The sequence below is a fragment of the Schistocerca serialis genome, chromosome 4 (genome assembly GCF_023864345.2).
Source record: "Schistocerca serialis cubense isolate TAMUIC-IGC-003099 chromosome 4, iqSchSeri2.2, whole genome shotgun sequence".
Taxonomy (NCBI): domain Eukaryota; kingdom Metazoa; phylum Arthropoda; class Insecta; order Orthoptera; family Acrididae; genus Schistocerca; species Schistocerca serialis.
In genome coordinates, this window is record NC_064641.1 from 681718763 (window position 1) to 681732370 (window position 13608).

Below are 13608 nucleotides of genomic sequence, written 5' to 3' on the forward strand. Positions count from 1 at the left end.
GATTGGACTTCATCGTGTTAAAGATTCACGATAAACTGTTAGAATATTACGAAGATTAAAATTGATGTAGTGTACGATCTCTGACTGTTCGTAGCAACGGAGTATTAAGGGAGTTTTAGGACTTTAGTGCTAGATTGGGACTTTACGGACATATAGACGACAGAAATTCATATTATCTGCTGATACGAGTGAATTCAGAGGTACCGGTATTCGGATATTACCATGTGGAGTTTGAAAGAATCGTGTGCCGTTAGTTGCGAATCTTGACGTAGAGCGCGTGCATATCGGCATTTGCGGACTATTTAGATTCCTCCAGGTTAGGAACATTTTAAATAGACCATCATCCATCACCATCTTAACCCTTGAATATAGAGTGAAAGTGAAATACAAGAGTGTTGTACTTATTTCATTTACCTAGTACTAATCAGTGAAGATTTTATGGAACCAAAGCTATTCAGCAGTAAGTCAGCACCATCTAGCGGAAAGCGTAGGCATTAACTAACACGCTAACTGAAGTGAACGTTTACGTGTTTTACGACTGCTTAATATGAACTTTTGTGACTCTTTGACGTCCTCACTCCCTCCGAAAGGTGGCGCAGACTGTCTTAAGCATAAAAGGGGAGAGTTTTAGCCGGGCAAATTACTAAATAAAAGCGATATTTACAAGACTCGCAGTAATAGCAAAACACAAGGCCCGCACCTCATCGGAGAGTCGTCGCTGTCACGTCGGGAAGTAAAGCCGGAAAACCTACCGAAGATACGTATCTACGAGCAGATGTGGACGTGGAGTGCCTAAAAAGGGAACCACAAGAAAGTTGGGGATGCTTCATCCTTTATGGTAAGCCACCCTGGGCTTATCACCCCACCACGATATTAACGCACATGACCTTCCGCGGCCGTTATCGGAAACAAGCGTTGACGTTACAGTACAGTGACGACTCAGGAAAACGCATCTCATTGTGAATGATTTCAAGACAGTTCTGTATATACTGCCAAGATGTTCAGCGTGTTCTATGAAATATCACTGGTAAAATCTCACGAAAAGGCGACCGAAGCGCCCTCACTGCCAAGTGCAGTAATATTGTGGTTGTCTACCACTTTTCAGCAAAATAATGCCTGCCCGCACACGGCTTTTCTTCGTGCTTCGCAAACCCTACCTCGAGCAGCAGTGTCGACGGATCTCTCCCCAGCTGAGAATGTTGGGAGCATTATGGACAGTGGCCCCCAAACAAATCGAGGTTTCGACGATCTAACGCGCCAATTGGAGAGAATTTGCACGATATCCCCCGGGAGCTCTAATCAATGCCAATGCGAACAACTGCCAGACGCGGCCCAACGTGTTAATGACTTGCTTAAATTGTGAACCTCTTTCTCTTGAATGAATCATTTGTATGTCTGCACATGTAGATCACATCTACCAACTTTCGTCCGATTCGGATAATTCCTTCGTGGTGCGCCGTATTTTTTTTCCCCCTTAGAGTGTATTTTTAACGGTATCCATTCTTTGAATCTGACGAAAAACGTTTTATTCAGTATTGTTTTGTTTTGTTTCGGTACTGTATTGTTTCAGTTGTGAAGCCATGGTTGAGGTAAGCGAACACTGTTACTCTCTTGAGTAATCTGTGGCGTGTGGGTGGGTGCACGGACGTCCGCAAACATGGCAACCAATGACAGAGCCAACGAGTGCGTTTAGAAATCGCTTTGCCGAGGTTCCACCTCTTTAAACAACCCCATTTGATTAAGAGAATGTGCTTTTTTCAGGCAGTCAAAAAAATAGGCGTAAAAACAAGGCGAGAGGAATCCTACTCCGTCGTCGTCAATCAAATAAGCAGTCTCCAACGAAACTCAATCACAAAATAAAAGTTGAACTTCAAGTACGCCGGTCAACAATGCACATCGTAAAAGGAGATTTGAAAATAAAAGGACCTTCACCAATGTTAATGAAAGAATGATCGGACAACGACGTGAGAAGCGAATTACCATCTGTCATGGCTTGCTTACACAATTTCCAAATGCCGTCTCTCCTTCAAGACTTATTTTCTGTTGACTGCGGGATATATCAAAGTTCACGCAGGAGAAAAGTTGTTTTCACCTTTAAAGATGTCTCCTTTATGTGTCATTGCTGGAAACGAACTTTTCTTGTGTTACGGCATGAGTTTGAATTTGATCACAGTACCTCTTCAGACCATACCTCTCAGAAGGGTATGTGAATTCTCAACTCAAAGACAAGGATACCATGGATCATGTGTAGTTGCAGCAGGATGGTGTTGCATCACGCTTTGCTTTTCTAGTATGTGAGTTCCATGATGAATGATTTCAAGTCTGAATTGGGTGTTGTTCCGGAACATCTCTAGCCCCACTGAAATATTCACCACAAATCGCTGACGTTACTACGCGAGACAACTAATCAGGGGAAATAATCAAGTCCTATGTGGCTCAACGTCGATACAAGACTAATGAAGAATTGCGCAAAAGTGCTGACGCAGCCTTTCGAAGCCTGACTCCTGAGATGCTCTGCAAGCCATCAAGAGGAGATTGAGCCACATAGATATCCGCGTAGAATGTGTGAGTTCCATCATGAACAATTTCAAGCCCGCTGGACTGAGTGTGGTTCAGGACATCTTCAGCCCTTTCGGAATGTTCACCACGAAACAATGATCTTATAACGACCCACAACTCATTATCAGGGATAATGGAATCTGTGGTATCGTCCAGAGATCGCGGTACCACACCATAGTTGGCAATGCACACAGACGCCACAGACATTGGCGACCCCTTGCTGCAATCCTAACCGACGAATCGGAGGCGCTCCTAAAGACTACGGGTCTCTCCTCAATACTGCAGCGCCCTCGCACTGAGGTCTATATAGAGTCGAGCTGTGAGGACCTCTGCCCCAGTTCGTGACCTCAGCTGCAGCTGTCACCTTCATCGTCTAGGACCAAGGAGTCCTTAAAGTATCAGATGAACTTATACTGTTGTAAATGACGAACATTGTACTCAAGAGAACAGTTTGTTACTAGGTGCATCAAGTGATGCTTTCAAATTCAATGACAATTGTAAATTACCCAGTACTCCTGTGACAAAGAAGAGTGTGAAAGTTGAGTAAATTTTTTATTCATTTGTGTAATAAAGTGAACTAATATTTCATGTGTTCTAGTTTGATGAGCCTTCACCCAGAGGAATCAAAGAATCCACAGTTGTGGCCAGTTGAAAGTAGCTTCACACCGTCACAACAAAGTCCTGTGTGCTTCACCGTTGGTACAAAGCTGCTAATGAAGAATTGCTCAAAAATATTGAGGTAGTCGTTCGAAGGATAACTCCTGGGATGCTCTGCAATCAATTGGTACGACATGGATATACATTCATCTATGTGTAAGGCACCATGATGCGTTTACAGAACCAGTTCTTATATATCTTTTAGTATGTAAGTACATCGGTGTTCAGTCACGCAGAGCACCAGCCATACAAACCACTCATGCTGTTTGCATCAATGCAGGCCTTTCGGTGCCACGTCATCACGATCAAAACACAAAGTCCAGGACAAAGGCAATGGCAACACATCGTTGCCATAAGAAACTATGGCAGCCGCCCCTGCGACCAGTGGGGACCGTGTCGCCAAAACGCGGTGTCTTCATCGCCAGTAGGAGGCGCGACAATCCCAATACCACTCGCATCCACCAGGCCATGTGTCCACAAGTAGGCCGTGCTGTATTTTCCACTGCTAGTTCGGTCCCAGTCACCAAAATTGTCAGACTCGGCATCGGAACCAAGACGCAGTCCAGCCGCAAATCCTGGGCCACATGGCCTGGCCCATCCCCCAGAACAGCCAGTCAGTTTACTAGGAGACTTTGCCTCACTGACCGTGAGCCTGTGAGGACTCCAGCCTCGGATTTATTCTCCACCTTCACCAACACCATACTCCCGAGTTGCCAGATGGATAACCTTCAGCCTTTGCCTCACTGACCTTGGCCTGAGAGGACTCCAGGGTACGGACTTGGTATCAGACAATCATACACTTTTATTGTGATTGTGCGTCATCACGGTCACCTAATTAGGAAGTGACATCAGAAAACTAAACCAGACAATGCTTACCAATTCAGAATTTCCCTTTCGTGTTTTCGATGACATATTCGACAGCAGCCCGTATAGCTACTGCATTGTCTTTATTTTTACGATTCTTAATAAAGTGTGTAATGTCACTTGTTTACTTGTGAGCTTGTTCTTTCAATGCGCACTGTGCACTGGTCATAAGAGGGATTGACAACGAGGATAAATTTTTTTCACAATGTTTGACTCAGACATTAGCGATGGAGTTAACCTTTTCTTTGGTATACACACAATTCATTTAAAAATTTTCGTAACTAGCCTTCTAGACGGTACTCGGCGAACATTTTCTCCTGTACTTGGTCGCCATTATAGTATGACCGTGGTCGAACAACCGTGGCCATCTGAGTGCTCTCGCTAAACAATACAGTACATGTAACGAGCACATGAACTCATCTTGAAGAAGCACTGGTATCGCCACGACACCAGAGTTTGGCAGCCATCTACAACGATGTACCAACCAGCCACTGGGCTTGAGGTGGCACTACTGCAGTTTCCCACTTGTAAAAAGCCAGACGATTGCTTGGACCAATGTTTCCACACACAGAAACTCTGAGGTGATATCCCTCACTGGACCCTCTTATCATGGTACTTGCGCGTACAGAATCACATGTTTTACTCCTGCCTCCAGGGATCAATGCTTTCCTTTTCCAGGCGCCGGCCGCTGTGGACGAGCGGTTCTAGGCGCTTCAGTCCGGAACCGCGCTGCTGCTGCGGTCGCAGCTTCGGATCCTGCCTCGGGCATGGATGTGTGTGATGTCCTTAGGTTAGTTAGGTTTAAGTAGTTCTAAGTCTAGGGGACTGATGACCTCAGATGTTAAGTCCCATAGTGCTTAGAGCCATTTGAACCATTTTTTTTCTTTTCCAGGCCATGTGGCTGCTGCAACCATATTCACAATCTACGTGACCAAAACTTACCGAGACCATCATTTTCAGCAATCAACGGTTGGTTCGCCTGCCTGAGTTGTACTGTCCGTACACTATCCTCCCAGATGCGCCTGATGCTGCCTCCATCGCTTCGTGCTTTTGCCAAGAAGATGCAGCCTACCTCGGAGGGTGGCACAGCACTTCGTGCTCTCCATACATTTCGGTGCCATGCGACAATGTGCTGGCTTCCTCACTCCGGTGCTCCAAACTCTGAGTCCTACGCTTCCTCACCCACGGAGTAATTCTGCTACCTTCCCACACATTACCGGCGTAATGCCTTTCAGTCTGTCCTAGTGCCACTCGTTGACAGCTCTGTCCTGGTGCACAGCCTCTTGCTCCAGCACACATCACTCCCAGATTCCTACAGGTTGTCTCGATTATCATGCTCCAGCGCACGCCACTCGTTCTGCAACGTTTTTCACGTCTCTCTAGAACTTCTTTCCAGTCTTTCCTTGTGCTCCTCAAACACAACTTCACGAACGCAGCGTTCCTGGCACGCCAGGTCACTCTCTGCCCTCCGACAGGAGATCATGCTCACCGGCATGCAACATACCGTAACCCACGAAACTCCTGGCCTTCCAGTTGTCTTTCCTCATTCGTTGCGATCTTTGATGGTCAATTCGGCCTCACGTCTTGCAGCTACAGAACAGCCATTCTAACAGACACTTCTTACAGATGCATATTTTTCAGGCTTTCACAATGAAGCCCCTGCCACAGCAGGCGGTCGAGACGCCGTCAACGTCTGCAGCTCCCTCACCACTAGCCATCGACGATCGGGTTCCCTGGACGATGCCCTCGATGATTAACATCTGTTGCAGCAGACCTCAAGCTGTGGTGATGGCTGCCAGTCTGTTTTCTGGGGGAGGGAAAGATGCACTGCCGACTCGCGGAACTCATAGACCGTTTCTGCGGGTTGCTGAGTCGCGAGTCTGACGGCGCCACATCATCAAGGAACGAACACAACAGTCGGAAAGGGAACAGTAACAATGCGAATCTCCGAGCGCCACGTCATTGAGAAACACAGACAACAGCACAGAACAACATCAACAGCCACGGGTTGTTACCATAGTAAACTAGCGAGCAGCGGCACCACGTCCCAAACAGACAGCGTTTTCATCGTCAGTATGTGGTGTGATAATCACGGCACTACATGCACCACCTAAGTTACGTGTCGCCAAGTAGGCCGCGGCATACTCTTCCGCCCCTATAGTACTTATTCCGACATATAGCCAAAGCATACTTGTTCTGTCCCAGTCACCGAATATGTTGGATCATCAGCCAATTCAAGAAGCAGTCCAGCCGCCAATCCAGGACCACGTTGCTTGCGCTGTCCTCCAGAGTATCCAACCAGATTTAGATGTTCAAATGAATGTGAAATCTTATGGGACTTAACTGCTAAGGTCATCAGCCCCTAAGCTTAAACAGTACTTAACCTAAATTATCCTAAGGACAAACACACACACCCATGCCCGAGAGAGGACTCGAACCTCCGCCGGGACCAGCCGCACAGTCCATGACTGAGTGCCTCAGACCGCTCGACTAATCCCGCGCGGCCCAACCAGATTACTATGAGCCTTCACTTAATTGGCCATTGGCCTTTAACTTTAGACTTGTTATCAGACTATCATACACTTTTATTGTGAACGTCAGGCAGCAGTCCGGCTTGTGGCCTGTCTGCACATAGACGCTAGACTACGACTCACAGTCACTCTGCATCATCACGGTCACCTCATTAAGATGTGTCATCGAATAAAAAGTTATCAGAGACTCACAGTGCATACCGCATTCAGAAGTTTCTTCTTGTGTTTTCCAGTGACTAGTTCAAAAACAGACCATGTGGCTACAAGTTTTGCCTGTGCAGAATTTTGTGCACGAACTGTCCTCTCGATAAATGTTCCATGAGATTCATGTCGGGCGATCTGGGTGGCCAGATTATTCGCTGAAATAGTTCAGTATGTTCTTCTAACCAATCGTGGACAATTGAGGCCCAATGACATGGGGCATTATTGTTTAGAAACATGAAGTGCATGAATGGCTGTAAATCATTTCCAGTAAACAATCGGTTCACTTGGTCAAGAGGACACAGTCCATTCCATGTAAACACAGTGCACACCACAACAGAGCCTCCAACAGCTCGCGCAGTGCCTTATTGACAACTTGTGTTCGTTGCTTCGTGGGGTCTGCACCATACTCGAACACTAGCATCAACTCTTACCAACTGAAATCGGTCTCATTGTCCATGCCACGGTTTTCCAATCGTCTAGTGTACAATCGGTATATCAGGAGCCCAGGAGAGGGGCTGCAGTCGGTCGTCTGCTGACATAACCCATTAACACCAGATTTCACAGCACTGTCCTAACAGATATATTCTTCGTATGTCCCACTTTCAAAAATGGTTCAAATGGCTCTGAGCACTATGGGACTCAACTGCGGAGGTCATTAGTCCCCTAGAACTGAGAACTAGTTAAACCTAACTAACCTAAGGACATCACAAACATCCATGCCCGAGGCAGGATTCGAACCTGCGACCGTAGCGGTCTTGCGGCTCCAGATTGCAGCGCCTTTAACCGCACGGCCACTTCGGCCGGCCCCACTTTCATTTCTGCCCTTTTTCAATTGTATTGCTTATCTGTTAGCATCACAACAGTACACAAACGCCGCTGCTCTCGATCGTTAAGTGAAGGCCGTCGCCCACTGCGTTGTCCGTGATGAGAGGTAATACCTGAAATGTGGTATAATCGGCACTGAGAGGCAACACCTGAAATGTAGTATCATCGGCACATTCTTAACACTGTGCATCTGGGAATACTGAATTCCCTATCGATTTCCGAGATGGAATGTCCCATGCGTCTAGCTGCAACTACCATTCCGCGTCCAAATTCTATTAATTCCCGTCGTGCGGTTGTAATGACTTCGGAAACATTTTCACGTGAATGATCTGAGTACAAATGACAGTTCCGCCAATGCAGTGCTCTTTCATACGTTGTGTACGCGATATTAGCGCCACATGTATGTGTACGTATCGCTATCCCATGACTTCTGTCACCACAGTGTATTGGCTGGTTCAAATGGCTCTGAGAACTATGGGAATTAACATCTGAGGTCATCAGTCCCCTAGAACTAAGAACTACTTAAACCTAACTAACCTACGGACATCACACACATCCACGCCCGAGGCAGGATTCGAACCTGCGACCGTAGCGGTCGCACGGTTCCAGACTGTAGCGCCTTTAACCGCCTGGCCACACCAGCCGGCCCACAGTGTATTAACTGCCATTATTTTTTTCCTTCCCTCACGTTTTTGTATTGGCACCTCGTTGAAAAATTCAGCCCGACAGATCGACAGTCCTCTATTGCCAGCATCACAAGAGTAATTTGCACATTGCTTTATCTGTTTCTAGAGCCTTTGCCGGCAGCAGTGGTCTAGCGGTTCAGGCGCTCAGTCCGGAACCAAGCGACTGCTACGGTCGCAGGTTCGAATCCTGCCTCGGGCATGGATGTGTGTGATGTCCTTAGGTTAGTTAGGTTTAAGTAGTTCTAAGTTATAGGGGACTGATGACCACAGATGTTAAGTCCCATAGTGCTCAGAACCATTTGAACCATTTTTTGTAGAGCCTTTTCTTCCCTTACAAAGACAGTAAACTTGGTTTCGACATCACAGCAGCTGCTCAACACCGACATTTAATTGGGAATGCATCATGTGGTCCTGTACCTTGGCATCACAAAACACGCAGTGTTCCGAAGTATGCACGTGGTTTTTGAGTATTTAACCTATAAATCGTATATTGACCTGAGAAGTGACTACAGTGAAGTTTGCATCAGGATAAACAGTACAGTGCTCCTTTTCTCTTGGAATTTCTTGGAGCTCTTCTTCTCTCCGTATCAGTGTCGTGGATAAAGCTTACAAGAACATTCGGGCTACTTACTTCCGGTCCACCACCTAGAACGGTTTGTAAATGAGTGCAATGCTTATTTTTGGACCAGTACTCGTATTTGCTTGTCGTATAAAAGGAAATACTTAAATGATCAAAAGAGAAAAAACTGTGCTGGTTTAGAGATGATATAGCTCAGTGTTCTTACTTGCACTTGGCTAGATATCTATGAGATTCATTTCATGCAAAATTCCGATTACCCACATAGTTTGTTATTACAACTGTGAATGAAGAACTAGCTACCGTTATCTGTGGAACTTTTCTACACCTAACAAGAAATATGGTTGTGATAGTAGTAGGTGGGAGCTCTAGACAGAGTAGCATGCAAAGTGCTGGGTGCATGAGCAAGCTTAATAGCATTTCCAAGTATTTCCCAGTGTCAGGCTCGAAAGTTTTGTGTGCTCAGATCTTCTAATACCAATGACAGTATGGACGCCAAATAAAGGACCTATCCCTTTTGGTTACATAGTATACTTATTTGATAAGCACCCACAAGACGAAATGCAACCTTAGAACGAATATTCAAAGTAGCGAAAGACACATAATTTAGCTGAAATTTCATTTTGGTAACTCCGGTGAAAAAACCGAGGAAAACTGTTAACTGTCGTCTATCGTTGTCTGTTTACCGTAAACGTACCGGAAGACGTCACCTATACCAGTTAGATGCAACACAACACTATACGTTACGCTTCTTGAATATTGGCGTATATTCAGCCTCAGCTAATTCGGTTATCTTTACATGAAATTAAAGTTCATATGAGATATAATGGAAACGAGCTCGTACAAAGAAATACAGATGAATCTTAAACTTGACAACTGACTACGAAATGAGACTTCTATAAAGAATCCATCATCTACCTTGGCCCAAAACTGGAACATTATTGTAGGTATCCCGACGTCAGACAGGACAATTTTGTGTTTTGTGTGCTTCAAATGGTTCAAATGGCTCTGAGCACTATGCGACTTAACTTCTGAGCTCATCAGTCGCCTAGAAGTTAGAACTAATTAAACCTAACTAACCTAAGGACATCACACACATCCATGCCCGAGGCAGGATTCGAACCTGCGACCGTAGCGGTCGTTCGGTTCCAGGCTGTAGCGCCTAGAACCGCACGGCCACTAGGGCCGGCTTTAGTGTGCTCAGATCTTGCTATACGAATGACAGCATTTACGCCAAACAAAGGATCTATCCCTTCTCATAGGCTTGCCGATACAGACAATGATATGGCTTTTTAAGGGAACAGTCTTTTCTGATGTTCAGCACTGACTATTAATAAACGAGTACACGTAAGACGCTCTCGGAGTAAATGTTATCCCGAGAATGAATCATGTAGCTTCAGACCACATCACAATATTGTGTGATAATGTGGGCACTACTGATTATCAAGTACGACTTCGGCTGCTCAGAACTGTGGGTGCAGCCTACAACGTCAGCTACACCGAGGACGATATGGAGCTGCAAATGACACCCTTTCTGGAGTTTTATTCCAGTAGGACAGCGATCGTTCTCAGTTTGCAAGATGGTTCAGAGAGTTTTTAATCTGCTATGGATCCTCATCGCTGCAGAAGGAACATTATTGTGCCACTTTGTTCTGCTTTAAAAATAGTTTTCCAGTCTCTAACGAGCCCAATTGTTTGTCTAGGTATGTGTCATACGTTCAAAAATGGTTCAAATGGCTCTGAGCACTATGGGACTTAACATTTGAGGTCACCAGTCCCCTAGACTTAGAACTACTTAAACCTAAGGACAGCACAGACATCCATGCCCGAGGCAGGATTCTAACCTGCGACCGTAGCAGCAGCGCGGTTACAGACTGAAGCGCCTAGAATCGCTCTGCCACAAAGGTCGGCGTGGCATACGTGATCGTCCGAGAGGTCGTCTTATAGTAACAAGCTTTTCTGCCAGTCTCATGATAATCCTGTTAAGTGGCTCACTGAAGACATTCCTTATCTATTTCAATCCACTGACTTTGATTTGGGCTTCTATATCTGATTCCTATTATAGAGTTTTTAATATGCAATATTCAGCAGTCATTTTAGTGCTCTCTCTCATTGATTCAAATCTTTTTCTTATTATTTTATATTTACAAAACATTAATTTGTCTTATTTTTTATTTTTGAGAAAGTAAAGGTTTAAGGTCGATTGTTAAAACTATTACAGGAAACGACTTATTTACGTGCTCTTTAGAAAGAAATTTGCTTTTGAAAACTAGTGAAAGACAGTAGGCCGTTGTCCATTTGAATTCCTGATTCCATTTCATCTTTTAAGGCATTGTCAGAGGTTAGCAGCATACTTTGATAACTATATTCATTAACTGAATTGGTTGTCGGTGCTTGGCGGAACATGATAGTAATATTAAATAGGAAAATATTTGCTAACGTTCTGCAAAACGGTATTTATTTGGTGACAAACCGGCTTCCGGCTTCTGTGTCGTATTCTGAACGAGCCTTTCAAACTGTACTACAGACCATTAAACATACCGCATTCAGGAATTGATATATCTCTGCTCGGGATTGATAACATACTACGAAAAAAGAATACGCGTGAATTACATCACTTCTGTACGCTGGTCAACAACAGTCAGTCCATAATTACAAAGCCTGGTGATATGTTTCGCAACTACAGAGCTGCATTTTATAATACTAACAGCATATCAAAATTTTTATGGAAGAGTAAAGACAAATTAAACGCTTGACACAGAGTGTTGTGTATAAAATCACGTGCAAGCAGTGTGAAAAAGTATATATTGGTAGTCAGGCAGCGCTGTGGCATTTAGGTTATCTGAACATGAGAGAAGCTGGTGATTAAAGAAGAAAGATCGAGGTTTTCTGATCATAGTTTAGCAGAAAACCATTAACATAATGCAGAAAATAAACTTTTACATTATGTCAATAAAATCAGAAAGATGACCCTACTGGAAATAATGGGGCAACGGTCTTGCCGCAGTGGATACACCGGTTCCCGTGAGATCACCGAAGTTAAGCGCTGTCGGGCGTGGTCAGCAATTGGCTGGGTGACCATCCGGGCCGCCATGCGCTGTTGCCATTTTACGGTGTGCACTCAGCCTCGTGATGCCAATTGAGGAGCTACTCGACCGAATAGTAGCGGCTTCGGTCAAGAATAGCATCTTACGACCGGGAGAGCGGTGTGCTGACCCCACGCCCCTCCTATCCGCATCCTCCATCGAGGATGACACGGCGGTCGGATGGTCCCGGCAGGCCACTCGTGGCCTGACGACGGAGTGCTTACTGGAAATAATGGACATCAACAAACACATGGCACAGAATTCCAGCGTAGTATTAAATGATCAGACCTAATTTCCATTACCCGCCTTCTTGCATAAAGTTCTCATTACAAATACCAGATTACAATATCAAATTCATCTTATCAATTGTTAAATGCATCTCCACGTAAAAACTTTGTTTCCCCTCTTTTTTATTTAATGTAATTATTTCTATGTGAAAAATTTAATGTTTTCCTATGACTTTACCGGCTGATGTGCGCATTTGAACTACTACTTCAGTGACAGGCGGTGTGGCGTCACTCAGTTGATTTCCGGTTCGAAGTGATAAACCGAATTCCGCATAGGTGGGCCTTCGTTACTCTTTATGGTCTTCTTTTATGCGGCGAGGAACCCAGTGAGCACATTCCTTTGAGTACCCCAACTGGCGGACGAATTTGTCAGCACCACCAACAGAGACATCCTGTTGAGCAGCGAGGTGTTTGATTTTGATCCGTCGGTCACTTCGAATGAGAATGTCCGAACATTCCATCACTGCAGGAGTCACAGGTCTGCGCGGATGGCCGGCACGTGGGAGATCGGACAGGTCTGCGCGGCCTTGTTGCGATGATGACAGACGCGTTGCTCAACGACTCACCGCGCTTTTGTTCACTGCCAGGTCTCCGTAGACAGTAGTGAAGACAATGGACACATAGTCGAGAGAATGGGCGTCAAATTACCTCCTAACCATCGTGGCATATACTTCGTGTCTTCCGTACCTTCAATGCTCTGATTTTCTTCCAAAAGAAACCCAATGACAGCTCTCTGCTTGGAAGGCACCTCCTTTACAGACGCCATGTCTACGTATAGCGCCACCACGTATCAGGACTTCAAGAAATTATAGAAGCTGAAGTGGTAATATTCCACGATGTCACACAACACTTTTTCAATAAACATTGGCCGAAGAAAAAGGTGTTGTGTTATTTATTGAACGGCTCTCGTATGTATACAGATCCAAAGATGAAGAAGATCAGCTGACTGCACACATTATTACTCTCGTTCTTTAACACATTGACTGCCACGTGAGCCACTGGTGGCTCACAGCTACGCGGGTTGTAACGACACGTGAGCCATATTTGGTTCACACATACACTGAACTGTGGGTCGCGTGAGCCATAACTGGCTCACATGCAGAGTTGTGTTTAGAGGCCTCGTGAGCCTCATAGGGCTCACAGATAATACATTTCAAACTATGGGTTTAAAAGTGGTGGCTCCACTGAACACTCTCATGTTCGTAGCACTCAATATTTTCGTAACTCGTAGCCGTGGTGATTCCTAACTTCGGCGTATGGCTAAATGGTACAGAGAGATCGTTTTTGAAATCGTTTTTGGAACATGTTTGTAAATGCTCAAGTGCTGTACAA

The 13608-nt window shown here is 45.2% G+C and overlaps 1 protein-coding gene and 1 pseudogene across 1 annotated transcript in view; one reads left to right on the forward strand and one right to left on the reverse strand.

Moving 5' to 3' along the window:
- Positions 1-13608, reverse strand: part of LOC126474689 (facilitated trehalose transporter Tret1-like) — a 56219-nt gene that overhangs the window by 16137 nt on the left and 26474 nt on the right. The window lies entirely within an intron of this gene.
- Positions 11892-12009, forward strand: LOC126476067 (5S ribosomal RNA; annotated as a pseudogene).